This window comes from Pseudophryne corroboree, unplaced genomic scaffold (genome assembly GCF_028390025.1).
Source record: "Pseudophryne corroboree isolate aPseCor3 unplaced genomic scaffold, aPseCor3.hap2 scaffold_1169, whole genome shotgun sequence".
NCBI classification, from domain to species: domain Eukaryota; kingdom Metazoa; phylum Chordata; class Amphibia; order Anura; family Myobatrachidae; genus Pseudophryne; species Pseudophryne corroboree.
In genome coordinates, this window is record NW_026967794.1 from 143,212 (window position 1) to 159,729 (window position 16,518).

Sequence of the window (16,518 nt, forward strand, 5' to 3'; positions counted from 1 at the left end):
AGCTGATCATCTTCCCTCCCTCCCGCATAATCTCACCTCCTACAATCTCATTATCTATTGATGGCACTACTATCTCCTCTACCCCCCAAGCGCGCTGTCTTGGAGTAATCCTTGACTCCTCCCTCTCCTTCAAACCACACATTCAGCACCTCTCACAAACCTGCCGTTTTCATCTAAAAAATATTTCCAGGATCAGACTTTTTCTGACCCAGGATGCTACTAAGACTCTTATCCACTCACTGGTCATCTCCAGACTGGACTGCTGTAATCTCTTCCTGACTGGCATTCCTGACAAATACCTCTCTCCACTCCAATCTATCCTCAATGCTGCTGCCCGGCTCATTTTCCTCACTGCAGCGGAGGCTCCGGTTTCTTCCTAAGGTCAGTCACACACACACCGCCCTCCGGGATCACGAGGCCGCTGATGAAAGGGAGGTAAGGGACTTCTGTGCCCACACTATACCGTGATCCAGCGTGGCTGTAGGGGGCGGGCCATGTGCGCACTGGCGTGGACACTGATTACTGGGCAGCCGCTCCACTAGCCACCAGGGACAGTTAAGGAGCACAGCTCTGGGGGGTTTTCTCTTATATTAACCCCATTTTGTACTACCCGCAGTGCATTGTGATAGGTAATAGAGCCTGATTCAGGTTGGATTGCAATCGCAATAAGCAGTCCAACTGCAAAAATTGCTAAGAGCATACGCATGCGCCTGCATTTTCTGCGGCACCCCGCAGTTAATGCAATCGCCTCTGACTGTCAATCGGTGCTGGGGGGGGGGGTCAGCAACACTCCATTTCCAAGTCGGAGATGGAGCGGTGCGTGGGCAGGGCTTCAAAATGGGGTCGGCAACGGAGAAACAGGAGGCGTGGTCAGAGCGGTTGCATGACATCACATGCAGCAGCTGCGATCACAAAAATGGTGGCGGCTTCCTGCGCACACATACAGTCTGCACCAACAGGAGGCTAACCCATTTTTTATGATCACGCTGAACTGCACTGCGACTGCAATTTCAGCGTGGTCAAGAAGGGAGGCGGCATGCTGGGTGGCCCCAGCATGCGAACCAAAGGATTGCAAATTCTGTTACTTAGCAGAATTTGCAATCCTTACTGAATTAGGCCCATTGATTACAAAATTTATTTGTAAATATTTGAAGTTTTTCTTCAGGGACTAACACAAAAGATGCTTGGGGCTACTAACACATGGGTAAGCCACGTAAAGCTTCCCATTGGTCAGTGGCATCACAACGGGGTTGCGGCCCACACCCGAGTGTCACCCGCCAAGGGGGGTGACACCAAAGTGCCGGCTCCTCTTCAGTGACAGAATATGGGTGTTTCACTGTGACATTACGTGCAACACCCAGTTTCTGTCACTGTGCAGGAGCCAGCACCACTCACACACTAGTCCCCGGGTACAAGTACAATAACTTTTACCATTTTAATTTGTTTTAATAGTATATTGACAGTATTGTTTTCTTTCAAAAATCCACTTCATTTTCTTTACCCTATTATTAAAATGGTAATTGACAAAAACAAACTACATTGTCACCAGAAGAGCAATACAAAATGTACAAGTGATATATTAAAATCATCTTTCCAGCTTGAATTTCAATGATGCATTGGGTCAACAATTTTGTGAGAAACATCTTCACCCTTAAATAAAGATTTTCTTAATTCCTTACCTGTGTGCTAATTAGATATCACCTTGTTTTCACATTAAACAGACTTCCACATGAGAAAGCAGCAAGGATGCAGTGGCGTTAATGTTTCCTGGTGTCAACCTGTATTATTTCAGTAGACATTGAAATGAGGATACATCTTGCTGCCTTTCCAATGAAGCAAGTTTAATTTAGTAATAGGTGAAAAACCATCCCTACAAAGGTGTTAATCAGAGACTTGGCTTTGTGGACACTTTTCAGAGAACAAATTTGTTAGCATAAAAATAAAGCCAGAAAATGAAGAGCTGTTTAATCACGCAATTTGATTTTTTTGCCAGCATATTTCTTTTTCTCTGCAACCCAATGCTAAATTGTGCTTCCTAGATGTTTTTATAAAATCACTGAATCAAATCTAACTCTGATTACATCAGAGAAGGCCAGGTACCCTACACCATAACAGGGGGTATGAAATTTGACTTGTCTACTTAAAGATCACCAAAATCTGATAACAAGGTCAATTAGGTCCCTGGGTGGGATTGAACCACCAACCTTTTGGTTAATAGCCGTACATACTAACTGATTGCACCACAGAGACACTTTGCAAAAGTCCATACTGACAAAGGCTAATAAGCATTCATCTAAAACGTTTCCTAGAAAAACTTTAAAAAGTCAATAATCTGGAGAGTTTTTGTAAGATGTTTCTTCCATCAACCAACGAAGAAACACATTGGTACTTTCCCATGATGAGTGAGTGCTTCAGGATCTCTTGAACTTACATGTGCAGCAGAGTACTGCAATGGAAGCATGCTGGGCTCATAACCGAGAGGTAGGCAGATTGAAACTATCCTCTGCTATATGCATTTTTTTTTTGTTAATTAAAGTAATCCAAAACTGGGATTGATATTTTGTCTCTTTTATTTTTACTTAAAGTACAATAACTTTTACCATTTTAATTTGTTTTAATAGTATATTGACAGTATTGTTTTCTTTCAAAAATCCACTTCATTTTCTTTACCCTATTATTAAAATGGTAATTGACAAAAACAAACTACATTGTCACCAGAAGAGCAATACAAAATGTACAAGTGATATATTAAAATCATCTTTCCAGCTTGAATTTCAATGTTGCATTGGGTCAACAATTTTGTGAGAAACATCTTCACCCTTAAATAAAGATTTTCTTAATTCCTTACCTGTGTGCTAATTAGATATCACCTTGTTTTCACATTAAACAGACTTCCACATGACCACATGAGAAAGCAGCAAGGATGCAGTGGCGTTAATGTTTCCTGGTGTCAACTTGTATTATTTCAGTACACATTGAAATGAGGATGCATCTTGCTGTCTTTCCAATGAAGCAAGTTTAATTTAGTAATAGGTGAAAAACCATCCTTACAAAGGTGTTAATCAGAGACTTGGCTTTGTGGACACTTTTCAGAGAACAAATTTGTTAGCATAAAAATAAAGCCAGAAAATGAAGAGCTGTTTAATCACTCAATTGGATTTTTTTGCCAGCATATTTCTTTTTCTCTGCAACCCACTGCTAAATTGTGCTTCCTAGCTGTTTTTTTATAAAATCACTGAATCAAATCTAACTCTGATTACATCAAAGAAGGCCATGTACCCTACACCATAACAGGGGGTATGAAATTTGACTTGTCTACTTAAAGATCACCAAAATCTGATAACAAGGTCAATTACATCCCTGGGTGGGATTGAACCACCAACCTTTTGGTTAATAGCCGTACACACTAACTGATTGCGCCACAGAGACACTTTGCAAAAGTACATACTGACAAATGCTAATAAGCATTCATCTAAAACGTTTCCTAGAAAAACTTAAAAAAATCAATAATCTGGAGAGTTTTTGTAAGATGTTTCTTCTATCAACCAACGAAGAAACACATTGGTACTTTCCCATGATGAGTGAGTGCTTCAGGATCTCTTGCACTTACATGTGCAGCAGAGTACAGCAATGGAAGCATGCTGGGCCCATAACCCAGAGGTAGGCAGATTGAAACTATCCTCTGCTATATGCATTTTTTTGTTTGTTAATTAAAGTAATCCAAAACTGGGATTGATATTTTGGCTCTTTTATTTTTACTTAAAGTACAATAACTTTTACCATTTTAATTTGTTTTAATAGTATATTGACAGTATTGTTTTCTTTCAAAAATCCACTTAATTTTCTTTACCCTATTATTAAAATGGTAATTGACAAAAACAAACTACATTGTCACCAGAAGAGCAATACAAAATGTACAAGTGATATATTAAAATCATCTTTCCAGCTTGAATTTCAATGATGCATTGGGGCAACGATTTTGTGAGAAACATCTTCACCCTTAAATAAAGATTTTCTTAATTCCTTACCTGTGTGCTAATTAGATATCACCTTGTTTTCACATTAAACAGACTTCCACATGAGAAAGCAGCAAGGATGCAGTGGCGTTAATGTTTCCTGGTGTCAACCTGTATTATTTCAGTAGACATTGAAATGAGGATGCATCTTGCTGCCTTTCCAATGAAGCAAGTTTAATTTAGTAATAGGTGAAAAACCATCCTTACAAAGGTGTTAATCAGAGACTTGGCTTTGTGGACACTTTTCAGAGAACAAATTTGTTAGCATAAAAATAAAGCCAGAAAATAAAGAGCTGTTTAATCACTCTATTGGATTTTTCTGGCAGCATATTTTTTTTTTCTGCAACCCACTGCTAAATTGTGCTTCCTAGCTGTTTTTATAAAATCACTGAATCAAATCTAACTCTGATTACATCAGAGAAGGCCAGGTACCCTACACCATAACAGGGGGTTTGAAATTTTGACTTGTCTACTTAAAGATCACCAAAATCTGATAACAAGGTCAATTAGGTCCCTCGGTGGGATTGAACCACCAACCTTTTGGTTAATAGCCGTACATACTAACTGATTGCGCCACAGAGACACTTTGCAAAAGTCCATACTGACAAAGGCTAATAAGCATTCATCTAAAACGTTTCCTAGAAAAACTTTAAAAAGTCAATAATCTGGAGAGTTTTTGTAAGATGTTTCTTCCATCAACCAACGAAGAAACACATTGGTACTTTCCCATGATGAGTGAGTGCTTCAGGATCTCTTGAACTTACATGTGCAGCAGAGTACTGCAATGGAAGCATGCTGGGCCCATAACCCAGAGGTAGGCAGATTGAAACTATCCTCTGCTATATGCATTTTTTTTTTGTTAATTAAAGTAATCCAAAACTGGGATTGATATTTTGTCTCTTTTATTTTTACTTAAAGTACAATAACTTTTACCATTTTAATTTGTTTTAATAGTATATTGACAGTATTGTTTTCTTTCAAAAATCCACTTCATTTTCTTTACCCTATTATTAAAATGGTAATTGACAAAAACAAACTACATTGTCACCAGAAGAGCAATACAAAATGTACAAGTGATATATTAAAATCATCTTTCCAGCTTGAATTTCAATGATGCATTGGGTCAACAATTTTGTGAGAAACATCTTCACCCTTAAATAAAGATTTTCTTAATTCCTTACCTGTGTGCTAATTATATATCACCTTGTTTTCACATTAAACAGACTTCCACATGAGAAAGCAGCAAGGATGCAGTGGCGTTAATGTTTCCTGGTGTCAACTTGTATTATTTCAGTAGACATTGAAATGAGGATGCATCTTGCTGCCTTTCCAATGAAGCAAGTTTAATTTAGTAATAGGTGAAAAACCATCCTTACAAAGGTGTTAATCAGAGACTTGGCTTTGTGGACACTTTTCAGAGAACAAATTTGTTAGCATAAAAATAAAGCCAGAAAATAAAGAGCTGTTTAATCACTCAATTGGATTTTTCTGCCAGCATATTTTTTTTCTCTGCAACCCACTGCTAAATTGTGCTTCCTAGCTGTTTTTATAAAATCACTGAATCAAATCTAACTCTGATTACATCAGAGAAGGCCAGGTACCCTACACCATAACAGGGGGTTTGAAATTTTGACTTGTCTACTTAAAGATCACCAAAATCTGATAACAAGGTCAATTAGGTCCCTGGGTGGGATTGAACCACCAACCTTTTGGTTAATAGCCGTACATACTAACTGATTGCGCCACAGAGACACTTTGCAAAAAGTACATACTGACAAATGCTAATAAGCATTCATCTAAAACGTTTCCTAGAAAAACTTAAAAAAGTCAATAATCTGGAGAGTTTTTGTAAGATGTTTCTTCTATCAACCAACGAAGGAACACATTGGTACTTTCCCATGATGAGTGAGTGCTTCAGGATCTCTTGCACTTACATGTGCAGCAGAGTACAGCAATGGAAGCATGCTGGGCCCATAACCAAGAGGTAGGCAGATTAAAACTATCCTCTGCTATATGCATTTTTTTTTTGTTAATTAAAGTAATCCAAAACTGGGATTGATATTTTGGCTCTTTTATTTTTACTTAAAGTACAATAACTTTTACCATTTTAATTTGTTTTAATAGTATATTGACAGTATTGTTTTCTTTCAAAAATCCACTTCATTTTCTTTACCCTATTATTAAAATGATAATTGACAAAAACAAACTACATTGTCACCAGAAGAGCAATACAAAATGTACAAGTGATATATTAAAATCATCTTTCCAGCTTGAATTTCAATGATGCATTGGGTCAACAATTTTGTGAGAAACATCTTCACCCTTAAATAAAGATTTTCTTAATTCCTTACCTGTGTGCTAATTAGATATCACCTTGTTTTCACATTAAACAGACTTCCACATGAGAAAGCAGCAAGGATGCAGTGGCGTTAATGTTTCCTGGTGTCAACCTGTATTATTTCAGTAGACATTGAAATGAGGATACATCTTGCTGCCTTTCCAATGAAGCAAGTTTAATTTAGTAATAGGTGAAAAACCATCCCTACAAAGGTGTTAATCAGAGACTTGGCTTTGTGGACACTTTTCAGAGAACAAATTTGTTAGCATAAAAATAAAGCCAGAAAATGAAGAGCTGTTTAATCACGCAATTTGATTTTTTTGCCAGCATATTTCTTTTTCTCTGCAACCCAATGCTAAATTGTGCTTCCTAGATGTTTTTATAAAATCACTGAATCAAATCTAACTCTGATTACATCAGAGAAGGCCAGGTACCCTACACCATAACAGGGGGTATGAAATTTGACTTGTCTACTTAAAGATCACCAAAATCTGATAACAAGGTCTATTAGGTCCCTGGGTGGGATTGAACCACCAACCTTTTGGTTAATAGCCGTACATACTAACTGATTGCACCACAGAGACACTTTGCAAAAGTCCATACTGACAAAGGCTAATAAGCATTCATCTAAAACGTTTCCTAGAAAAACTTTAAAAAGTCAATAATCTGGAGAGTTTTTGTAAGATGTTTCTTCCATCAACCAACGAAGAAACACATTGGTACTTTCCCATGATGAGTGAGTGCTTCAGGATCTCTTGAACTTACATGTGCAGCAGAGTACTGCAATGGAAGCATGCTGGGCTCATAACCGAGAGGTAGGCAGATTGAAACTATCCTCTGCTATATGCATTTTTTTTTTGTTAATTAAAGTAATCCAAAACTGGGATTGATATTTTGTCTCTTTTATTTTTACTTAAAGTACAATAACTTTTACCATTTTAATTTGTTTTAATAGTATATTGACAGTATTGTTTTCTTTCAAAAATCCACTTCATTTTCTTTACCCTATTATTAAAATGGTAATTGACAAAAACAAACTACATTGTCACCAGAAGAGCAATACAAAATGTACAAGTGATATATTAAAATCATCTTTCCAGCTTGAATTTCAATGTTGCATTGGGTCAACAATTTTGTGAGAAACATCTTCACCCTTAAATAAAGATTTTCTTAATTCCTTACCTGTGTGCTAATTAGATATCACCTTGTTTTCACATTAAACAGACTTCCACATGACCACATGAGAAAGCAGCAAGGATGCAGTGGCGTTAATGTTTCCTGGTGTCAACTTGTATTATTTCAGTACACATTGAAATGAGGATGCATCTTGCTGCCTTTCCAATGAAGCAAGTTTAATTTAGTAATAGGTGAAAAACCATCCTTACAAAGGTGTTAATCAGAGACTTGGCTTTGTGGACACTTTTCAGAGAACAAATTTGTTAGCATAAAAATAAAGCCAGAAAATGAAGAGCTGTTTAATCACTCAATTGGATTTTTTTGCCAGCATATTTCTTTTTCTCTGCAACCCACTGCTAAATTGTGCTTCCTAGCTGTTTTTTTATAAAATCACTGAATCAAATCTAACTCTGATTACATCAAAGAAGGCCATGTACCCTACACCATAACAGGGGGTATGAAATTTGACTTGTCTACTTAAAGATCACCAAAATCTGATAACAAGGTCAATTACATCCCTGGGTGGGATTGAACCACCAACCTTTTGGTTAATAGCCGTACACACTAACTGATTGCGCCACAGAGACACTTTGCAAAAGTACATACTGACAAATGCTAATAAGCATTCATCTAAAACGTTTCCTAGAAAAACTTAAAAAAATCAATAATCTGGAGAGTTTTTGTAAGATGTTTCTTCTATCAACCAACGAAGAAACACATTGGTACTTTCCCATGATGAGTGAGTGCTTCAGGATCTCTTGCACTTACATGTGCAGCAGAGTACAGCAATGGAAGCATGCTGGGCCCATAACCCAGAGGTAGGCAGATTGAAACTATCCTCTGCTATATGCATTTTTTTGTTTGTTAATTAAAGTAATCCAAAACTGGGATTGATATTTTGGCTCTTTTATTTTTACTTAAAGTACAATAACTTTTACCATTTTAATTTGTTTTAATAGTATATTGACAGTATTGTTTTCTTTCAAAAATCCACTTAATTTTCTTTACCCTATTATTAAAATGGTAATTGACAAAAACAAACTACATTGTCACCAGAAGAGTAATACAAAATGTACAAGTGATATATTAAAATCATCTTTCCAGCTTGAATTTCAATGATGCATTGGGGCAACGATTTTGTGAGAAACATCTTCACCCTTAAATAAAGATTTTCTTAATTCCTTACCTGTGTGCTAATTAGATATCACCTTGTTTTCACATTAAACAGACTTCCACATGAGAAAGCAGCAAGGATGCAGTGGCGTTAATGTTTCCTGGTGTCAACCTGTATTATTTCAGTAGACATTGAAATGAGGATGCATCTTGCTGCCTTTCCAATGAAGCAAGTTTAATTTAGTAATAGGTGAAAAACCATCCTTACAAAGGTGTTAATCAGAGACTTGGCTTTGTGGACACTTTTCAGAGAACAAATTTGTTAGCATAAAAATAAAGCCAGAAAATAAAGAGCTGTTTAATCACTCTATTGGATTTTTCTGGCAGCATATTTTTTTTTTCTGCAACCCACTGCTAAATTGTGCTTCCTAGCTGTTTTTATAAAATCACTGAATCAAATCTAACTCTGATTACATCAGAGAAGGCCAGGTACCCTACACCATAACAGGGGGTTTGAAATTTTGACTTGTCTACTTAAAGATCACCAAAATCTGATAACAAGGTCAATTAGGTCCCTCGGTGGGATTGAACCACCAACCTTTTGGTTAATAGCCGTACATACTAACTGATTGCGCCACAGAGACACTTTGCAAAAGTCCATACTGACAAAGGCTAATAAGCATTCATCTAAAACGTTTCCTAGAAAAACTTTAAAAAGTCAATAATCTGGAGAGTTTTTGTAAGATGTTTCTTCCATCAACCAACGAAGAAACACATTGGTACTTTCCCATGATGAGTGAGTGCTTCAGGATCTCTTGAACTTACATGTGCAGCAGAGTACTGCAATGGAAGCATGCTGGGCCCATAACCCAGAGGTAGGCAGATTGAAACTATCCTCTGCTATATGCATTTTTTTTTTGTTAATTAAAGTAATCCAAAACTGGGATTGATATTTTGTCTCTTTTATTTTTACTTAAAGTACAATAACTTTTACCATTTTAATTTGTTTTAATAGTATATTGACAGTATTGTTTTCTTTCAAAAATCCACTTCATTTTCTTTACCCTATTATTAAAATGGTAATTGACAAAAACAAACTACATTGTCACCAGAAGAGCAATACAAAATGTACAAGTGATATATTAAAATCATCTTTCCAGCTTGAATTTCAATGATGCATTGGGTCAACAATTTTGTGAGAAACATCTTCACCCTTAAATAAAGATTTTCTTAATTCCTTACCTGTGTGCTAATTATATATCACCTTGTTTTCACATTAAACAGACTTCCACATGAGAAAGCAGCAAGGATGCAGTGGCGTTAATGTTTCCTGGTGTCAACTTGTATTATTTCAGTAGACATTGAAATGAGGATGCATCTTGCTGCCTTTCCAATGAAGCAAGTTTAATTTAGTAATAGGTGAAAAACCATCCTTACAAAGGTGTTAATCAGAGACTTGGCTTTGTGGACACTTTTCAGAGAACAAATTTGTTAGCATAAAAATAAAGCCAGAAAATAAAGAGCTGTTTAATCACTCAATTGGATTTTTCTGCCAGCATATTTTTTTTCTCTGCAACCCACTGCTAAATTGTGCTTCCTAGCTGTTTTTATAAAATCACTGAATCAAATCTAACTCTGATTACATCAGAGAAGGCCAGGTACCCTACACCATAACAGGGGGTTTGAAATTTTGACTTGTCTACTTAAAGATCACCAAAATCTGATAACAAGGTCAATTAGGTCCCTGGGTGGGATTGAACCACCAACCTTTTGGTTAATAGCCGTACATACTAACTGATTGCGCCACAGAGACACTTTGCAAAAAGTACATACTGACAAATGCTAATAAGCATTCATCTAAAACGTTTCCTAGAAAAACTTAAAAAAGTCAATAATCTGGAGAGTTTTTGTAAGATGTTTCTTCTATCAACCAACGAAGGAACACATTGGTACTTTCCCATGATGAGTGAGTGCTTCAGGATCTCTTGCACTTACATGTGCAGCAGAGTACAGCAATGGAAGCATGCTGGGCCCATAACCCAGAGGTAGGCAGATTAAAACTATCCTCTGCTATATGCATTTTTTTTTTGTTAATTAAAGTAATCCAAAACTGGGATTGATATTTTGGCTCTTTTATTTTTACTTAAAGTACAATAACTTTTACCATTTTAATTTGTTTTAATAGTATATTGACAGTATTGTTTTCTTTCAAAAATCCACTTCATTTTCTTTACCCTATTATTAAAATGGTAATTGACAAAAACAAACTACATTGTCACCAGAAGAGCAATACAAAATGTACAAGTGATATATTAAAATCATCTTTCCAGCTTGAATTTCAATGATGCATTGGGGCAACGATTTTGTGAGAAACATCTTCACCCTTAAATAAAGATTTTCTTAATTCCTTACCTGTGTGCTAATTAGATATCACCTTGTTTTCACATTAAACAGACTTCCACATGAGAAAGCAGCAAGGATGCAGTGGCGTTAATGTTTCCTGGTGTCAACCTGTATTATTTCAGTAGACATTGAAATGAGGATGCATCTTGCTGCCTTTCCAATGAAGCAAGTTTAATTTAGTAATAGGTGAAAAACCATCCTTACAAAGGTGTTAATCAGAGACTTGGCTTTGTGGACACTTTTCAGAGAACAAATTTGTTAGCATAAAAATAAAGCCAGAAAATGAAGAGCTGTTTAATCACTCGATTGGATTTTTCTGCCAGCATATTTTTTTTCTCTGCAACCCACTGCTAAATTGTGCTTCCTAGCTGTTTTTTATAAAATCACTGAATCAAATCTAACTCTGATTACATCAGAGAAGGCCATGTACCCTACACCATAAGAGGAGGTTTGAAATTTTGACTTGTCTACTTAAATATCACCAAAATCTGATCACAAGGTTAATTACGTCCCTGGGTGGGATTGAACCACCAACCTTTTGGTTAATAGCCAAACACACTAACCGATTGCGCCACAGAGACACTTTGCAAAAGTCCATACTGACAAAGGCTAATAAGCATTCATCTAAAACGTTTCCTAGAAAAACTTTAAAAAGTCAATAATCTGGAGAGTTTTTGTAAGATGTTTCTTCCATCAACCAACGAAGAAACACATTGGTACTTTCCCATGATGAGTGAGTGCTTCAGGATCTCTTGCACTTACATGTGCAGCAGAGTACTGCAATGGAAGCATGCTGGGCCCATAACCCAGAGGTAGGCAGATTGAAACTATCCTCTGCTATATGCATTTTTTTTGTTAATTAAAGTAATCCAAAACTGGGATTGATATTTTGTCTCTTTTATTTTTACTTAAAGTACAATAACTTTTACCATTTTAATTTGTTTTAATAGTATATTGACAGTATTGTTTTCTTTCAAAAATCCACTTCATTTTCTTTACCCTATTATTAAAATGGTAATTGACAAAAACAAACTACATTGTCACCAGAAGAGCAATACAAAATGTACAAGTGATATATTAAAATCATCTTTCCAGCTTGAATTTCAATGATGCATTGGGTCAACAATTTTGTGAGAAACATCTTCACCCTTAAATAAAGATTTTCTTAATTCCTTACCTGTGTGCTAATTAGATATCACCTTGTTTTCACATTAAACAGACTTCCACATGAGAAAGCAGCAAGGATGCAGTGGCGTTAATGTTTCCTGGTGTCAACCTGTATTATTTCAGTAGACATTGAAATGAGGATACATCTTGCTGCCTTTCCAATGAAGCAAGTTTAATTTAGTAATAGGTGAAAAACCATCCCTACAAAGGTGTTAATCAGAGACTTGGCTTTGTGGACACTTTTCAGAGAACAAATTTGTTAGCATAAAAATAAAGCCAGAAAATGAAGAGCTGTTTAATCACGCAATTTGATTTTTTTGCCAGCATATTTCTTTTTCTCTGCAACCCACTGCTAAATTGTGCTTCCTAGATGTTTTTATAAAATCACTGAATCAAATCTAACTCTGATTACATCAGAGAAGGCCAGGTACCCTACACCATAACAGGGGGTATGAAATTTGACTTGTCTACTTAAAGATCACCAAAATCTGATAACAAGGTCAATTACGTCCCTGGGTGGGATTGAACCACCAACCTTTTGGTTAATAGTCGTACACACTAACTGATTGCGCCACAGAGACACTTTGCAAAAGTACATACTGACAAATGCTAATAAGCATTCATCTAAAACGTTTCCTAGAAAAACTTAAAAAAATCAATAATCTGGAGAGTTTTTGTAAGATGTTTCTTCTATCAACCAACGAAGAAACACATTGGTACTTTCCCATGATGAGTGAGTGCTTCAGGATCTCTTGCACTTACATGTGCAGCAGAGTACAGCAATGGAAGCATGCTGGGCCCATAACCCAGAGGTAGGCAGATTGAAACTATCCTCTGCTATATGCATTTTTTTGTTTGTTAATTAAAGTAATCCAAAACTGGGATTGATATTTTGGCTCTTTTATTTTTACTTAAAGTACAATAACTTTTACCATTTTAATTTGTTTTAATAGTATATTGACAGTATTGTTTTCTTTCAAAAATCCACTTCATTTTCTTTACCCTATTATTAAAATGGTAATTGACAAAAACAAACTACATTGTCACCAGAAGAGCAAAACAAAATGTACAAGTGATATATTAAAATCATCTTTCCAGCTTGAATTTCAATGTTGCATTGGGTCATCAATTTTGTGAGAAACATCTTCACCCTTAAATAAAGATTTTCTTAATTCCTTACCTGTGTGCTAATTAGATATCACCTTGTTTTCACATTAAACAGACTTCCACATGAGAAAGCAGCAAGGATGCAGTGGCGTTAATGTTTCCTGGTGTCAACCTGTATTATTTCAGTAGACATTGAAATGAGGATACATCTTGCTGCCTTTCCAATGAAGCAAGTTTAATTTAGTAATAGGTGAAAAACCATCCCTACAAAGGTGTTAATCAGAGACTTGGCTTTGTGGACACTTTTCAGAGAACAAATTTGTTAGCATTAAAATAAAGCCAGAAAATGAAGAGCTGTTTAATCACGCAATTTGGTTTTTTTGCCAGCATATTTCTTTTTCTCTGCAACCCACTGCTAAATTGTGCTTCCTAGATGTTTTTATAAAATCACTGAATCAAATCTAACTCTGATTACATCAGAGAAGGCCAGGTACCCTACACCATAACAGGGGGTATGAAATTTGACTTGTCTACTTAAAGATCACCAAAATCTGATAACAAGGTCAATTACGTCCCTGGGTGGGATTGAACCACCAACCTTTTGGTCAATAGCCGTACACACTAACTGATTGCGCCACAGAGACACTTTGCAAAAAGTACATACTGACAAATGCTAATAAGCATTCATCTAAAACGTTTCCTAGAAAAACTTAAAAAAGTCAATAATCTGGAGAGTTTTTGTAAGATGTTTCTTCTATCAACCAACGAAGAAACACATTGGTACTTTCCCATGATGAGTGAGTGCTTCAGGATCTCTTGCACTTACATGTGCAGCAGAGTACAGCAATGGAAGCATGCTGGGCCCATAACCCAGAGGTAGGCAGATTGAAACTATCCTCTGCTATATGCATTTTTTTGTTTGTTAATTAAAGTAATCCAAAACTGGGATTGATATTTTGGCTCTTTTATTTTTACTTAAAGTACAATAACTTTTACCATTTTAATTTGTTTTAATAGTATATTGACAGTATTGTTTTCTTTCAAAAATCCACTTCATTTTCTTTACCCTATTATTAAAATGGTAATTGACAAAAACAAACTACATTGTCACCAGAAGAGCAAAACAAAATGTACAAGTGATATATTAAAATCATCTTTCCAGCTTGAATTTCAATGATGCATTGGGGCAACGATTTTGTGAGAAACATCTTCACCCTTAAATAAAGATTTTCTTAATTCCTTACCTGTGTGCTAATTAGATATCACCTTGTTTTCACATTTAACAGACTTCCACATGAGAAAGCAGCAAGGATGCAGTGGCGTTAATGTTTCCTGGTGTCAACCTGTATTATTTCAGTAGACATTGAAATGAGGATGCATCTTGCTGCCTTTCCAATGAAGCAAGTTTAATTTAGTAATAGGTGAAAAACCATCCTTACAAAGGTGTTAATCAGAGACTTGGCTTTGTGGACACTTTTCAGAGAACAAATTTGTTAGCATAAAAATAAAGCCAGAAAATAAAGAGCTGTTTAATCACGCAATTGGATTTTTCTGCCAGCATATTTTTTTTCTCTGCAACCCACTGCTAAATTGTGCTTCCTAGCTGTTTTTATAAAATCACTGAATCAAATCTAACTCTGATTACATCAGAGAAGGCCAGGTACCCTACACCATAACAGGGGGTTTGAAATTTTGACTTGTCTACTTAAAGATCACCAAAATCTGATAACAAGGTAAATTAGGTCCCTGGGTGGGATTGAACCACCAACCTTTTGGTTAATAGCCGTACATACTAACTGATTGCGCCACAGAGACACTTTGCAAAAGTCCATACTGACAAAGGCTAATAAGCATTCATCTAAAACGTTTCCTAGAAAAACTTTAAAAAGTCAATAATCTGGAGAGTTTTTGTAAGATGTTTCTTCCATCAACCAACGAAGAAACACATTGGTACTTTCCCATGATGAGTGAGTGCTTCAGGATCTCTTGAACTTACATGTGCAGCAGAGTACTGCAATGGAAGCATGCTGGGCTCATAACCGAGAGGTAGGCAGATTGAAACTATCCTCTGCTATATGCATTTTTTTTTTGTTAAAGTAATCCAAAACTGGGATTGATATTTTGTCTCTTTTATTTTTACTTAAAGTACAATAACGTTTACCATTTTAATTTGTTTTAATAGTATATTGACAGTATTGTTTTCTTTCAAAAATCCACTTCATTTTCTTTACCCTATTATTAAAATGGTAATTGACAAAAACAAACTACATTGTCACCAGAAGAGCAATACAAAATGTACAAGTGATATATTAAAATCATCTTTCCAGCTTGAATTTCAATGTTGCATTGGGTCAACAATTTTGTGAGAAACATCTTCACCCTTAAATAAAGATTTTCTTAATTCCTTACCTGTGTGCTAATTAGATATCACCTTGTTTTCACATTAAACAGACTTCCACATGAGAAAGCAGCAAGGATGCAGTGGCGTTAATGTTTCCTGGTGTCAACTTGTATTATTTCAGTAGACATTGAAATGAGGATGCATCTTGCTGCCTTTCCAATGAAGCAAGTTTAATTTAGTAATAGGTGAAAAACCATCCTTACAAAGGTGTTAATCAGAGACTTGGCTTTGTGGACACTTTTCAGAGAACAAATTTGTTAGCATAAAAATAAAGCCAGAAAATGAAGAGCTGTTTAATCACTCGATTGGATTTTTCTGCCAGCATATTTTTTTTCTCTGCAACCCACTGCTAAATTGTGCTTCCTAGCTGTTTTTTATAAAATCACTGAATCAAATCTAACTCTGATTACATCAGAGAAGGCCATGTACCCTACACCATAAGAGGAGGTTTGAAATTTTGACTTGTCTCCTTAAATATCACCAAAATCTGATCACAAGGTTAATTACATCCCTGGGTGGGATTGAACCACCAACCTTTTGATTAATAGCCAAACACACTAACCGATTGCGCCACAGAGACACTTTGCAAAAGTCCATACTGACAAAGGCTAATAAGCATTCATCTAAAACGTTTCCTAGAAAAACTTTAAAAAGTCAATAATCTGGAGAGTTTTTGTAAGATGTTTCTTCCATCAACCAACGAAGAAACACATTGGTACTTTCCCATGATGAGTGAGTGCTTCAGGATCTCTTGCACTTACATGTGCAGCAGAGTACTGCAATGGAAGCATGCTGGG

The 16,518-nt window shown here is 36.0% G+C and overlaps 1 non-coding gene across 1 annotated transcript; it reads right to left on the bottom strand.

Moving 5' to 3' along the window:
• Positions 1 to 11,553: 11,553 nt before the first annotated feature.
• Positions 11,554 to 11,627, bottom strand: TRNAN-AUU (transfer RNA asparagine (anticodon AUU)). Its single transcript has one exon. It is a non-coding gene; the product is annotated as a tRNA-Asn (tRNA).
• Between the last annotated feature and the right edge of the window lie 4,891 nt (positions 11,628 to 16,518).